Consider the following 3,235-nt stretch of genomic DNA (forward strand, 5'->3'; position numbering starts at 1 on the left):
GTCACACCCCCTCGCCTTCTTCGCTTGAGGCCAGAGCTGAAAGAGCCCAGGGCTCAGACCAAGCAAGCCTGAGCCCCAGGTTCCAGTACAGCTGCACCAGTCTTTTTAACTATTAAACCATGAGAAAACAGAGAGCGAGGCGATGGGGAGCGCAAGCACTGACTGCATCCCTGTGCCCTGTGCAGGGAGGATGAGCAGCCCACACTCCGGCAGGACCCCGGACAAACTACACCATCCACCCATGCTTCCCTTCTGTTTCCCGCTGCCAGAAACCTTTCTGTTGGCTCGGACCAGTAGATGGCACCAGAATAACAGAAAAGCCCCTCTGTTCTGCCCTCAGCATCTCCCAAATCCTCCCGCAGCCATCGCCTCGAACACAACTGGGCACAGGGCACTGGCAGCAACCCATGGGTTTCCACTCTACTTTAAAAGCCTGTTTGGACCTGATCCCTAATAGGCATTCAGAAAGTCTTAAAATTCAGGAGAGAAAAAAAAAAGTAGTTTCTTTCCATTTCGAGGCTTATCTTCCCCCCTGCCCCCAATGCTGCTTTTAAATGAAAAACAGAATCAAAGTATTTACCCAAAGCATCTGCCTTCTCCGTAACTGCTTTAATTTGGAGGAGGTTTCCCCCCTCCAGCTGGAACCAACAGAAATTTCCTGACTGCTGCAGCTGAAGAGAATCTGTATTTCTCAGTGTAGAAGCAATTCACCTGAGAAATACCTGGCTACATTTTTAGTTAGGAAGGTGCCCTTCTCTTTAGCTGTTGTGACTGTTGACATTGTTAAAGGGAAGCCTAGTACTTCTTCCCAAGGAACTTCTGCTATTAGCTAATGACAGCATCTTTGACTCTGGTGGGTTGAGCATCCTCTCAACTCTCTCAAAACAAACAACAGGACTAGCTCAGGTCAGGGTGGGCATTTCCCCCAGAAGGTACCTGCCTCCCTCTTGCACATTGGGCCAGCAAGAATTTTTTGGTTTACAGAGAGGCTTCCCTAAAGCAGGATTAACAGCCAGGGCACAGCCTGCAGCAAAATCTAGCCACATCACAACCAGTTTAGGATGATCCTACTCACACTAGTGCTTTGTGGTACCTCCTTATCTCAGCAGTGGATAGCCACATTTTCAGAAAAAGGACCTGAAGAGCAATGGTGGTCTCCAGGGGCGCTCCCTGCAGTGCAGACAGGACTCCCCCAGTCGCAGCTCAGCTGCAGCATACGAGGAGGTGTACCTGAGCACTAGGCAGTGACACCAAACACCCCATGGAGGAGGTTTAATTTGCTCATGAAGACACAAGGATTTTTTTCAGAAGTTTGAATCCTGCCTAGAGTCAATTTGGGACAAATTCAGAGACGTTCTGGCTTTTCACATCCAGACTGAGTTTTGAACATGGCTCAGCCCCGCAGAGAAGAGTTTCATTATTTTGATCTTTTCCCCCCATTCCCATTATTAATCATACTGAAGGAAAGCGTAGTTCCTCCAAACCAAACTGTTTGCCAAACTCTTTCTCGGCACATTTTTAACTTAATATCTCTTCTAGGAATGAAGTACATTTGGAAACCTCCATGCCTCCATCCTCTTTGGCCAACAGTGTATCCATGAGCACATGGCTGCGAACACTGAGCATCGGTGCTGGGAAACGCCAGGGTGGAGAACGGTTCCCATCGCCACAGGCTCAGTGGTGAAGCAGAGGACCAGCCACAAGGGTTTCGTGCTATTAACATCCCCGGTGGAGCTGTCTTTCTGCAGCTCTTTGCCTGTTCCTGATTTAGTGGGCTCCTCCCTGGCTGGTTTGCAAAATAGAGTGCCAGCGCAGGAGGTGAAGGTTCTGATCATTGTGTCCCTGCAAACCCTTTTGCACCCTTTTTTCCTTGGTGCCAGCCCTGCACAACCATCACCAACCTTGCCAGGGAGCCCACCCATCCCTTAAGGATGCTGAGCACATTTATCCCCCTTCCCACCATTGATTAGATTTGCAGCTCTCCCTGTTTTCCTCATTTTACCCAAAGCCAACAGAGTAGTGATTATAAGAGACACCATTCACACAGACTCTCAACCTGGCCAGAAATACCAGAAAGCTCATGCAATGGCCTGTTTTCTTCAGAGCTGCAGTAAACTCAGAAGAGGTCCTGAAATACGAGAGCAAGTTGGGCTACTTCCGTGTTTCACGTTCACCCTTTGTAGCTCTGCAGAAGCTTTCCTATCTCTGATATTCATAACAGCAGGATTTTGAAGAGGGGATTGTCCTATAAATGAGCATGGCAGCTAGTTCACATAAGAGCCTGAGTTACAATCATATATGAGGACGTTGCTTTTCTTCTATGTTTCTCACTGTTTTGGTTCAAACCTGTAAACAGACTTGCACCAAGTGGATCTGTGTTCTCCATCTGGTCCTGTGATCCAATTTCCTGGCAGGAATATCCCTGACATCGAATTGCACAGGAATGCTGCAGCTCGTCCATCCGTCCCAGGGCCGGAGCAGAGTCCTTCAGTTTGGCAGTTTCTGTGTGAGACCCAGCCATAGCGTTTCATCCAGTTACCCTGCTAGCAAGACCAATAACTCATGGCTGACAAACGCAGCTCTTCCAAAAGGGCTTCGAGACATTCATGGATGGAGAAGACAATGCACTCTTTCAGTTATTGCTAGTGATTACACAGCATCTCACAGATTTAAAAAAATGCATGTTTTCTACCTCTTCTGAATGCATGTCTGTCTTTAGTTCCCAGCCACTGGCTCTCGTTCTACCTTTCTCTGATGGATTAAAGAGCAGGAGGAAAAAAAACAAGAAAACCTCTTACCAGAGAGTCACAGAAATGAGGATTCATCATCACAGGTGTTTGGAATGACTCTCAGAATTGCATGGCCTGAGAAGGGCAGTGATAATTCACACAAGCAGAAGCGCTTCCACTTGGAGCAGAGACCGGGGAAGCCAAGCAGAGAGCAGAGCCCTTCAAAGAAGCCTGGAGAGCAGCGCCGTGCGCATAGCAGGAGGGGCCAGGGGTACGGGGAGCCTGGCACCACCACCAGGAGAAAACCAGGATTCAGCAGCCAGCTCTGCACAGAGTGCTCTGACATTCTGAGAGCCAGGCATTCTCTTCACTGCTCGCTGTAACCTCCTACACACACACAGACTATCCCTGGCCAGAGGAGCACACAGCATTTGCAAAGGCAGACATGAACCTGCACAGATTGATGAAGGGCAGCTTTCTGGGGTGGTTTTCTTGCTAATCACATA

The sequence above is a fragment of the Athene cunicularia genome (assembly GCF_003259725.1).
Source record: "Athene cunicularia isolate RWA chromosome 8 unlocalized genomic scaffold, athCun1 chr8_part1, whole genome shotgun sequence".
In the NCBI taxonomy this organism is placed as follows: Eukaryota; Metazoa; Chordata; class Aves; order Strigiformes; family Strigidae; genus Athene; species Athene cunicularia.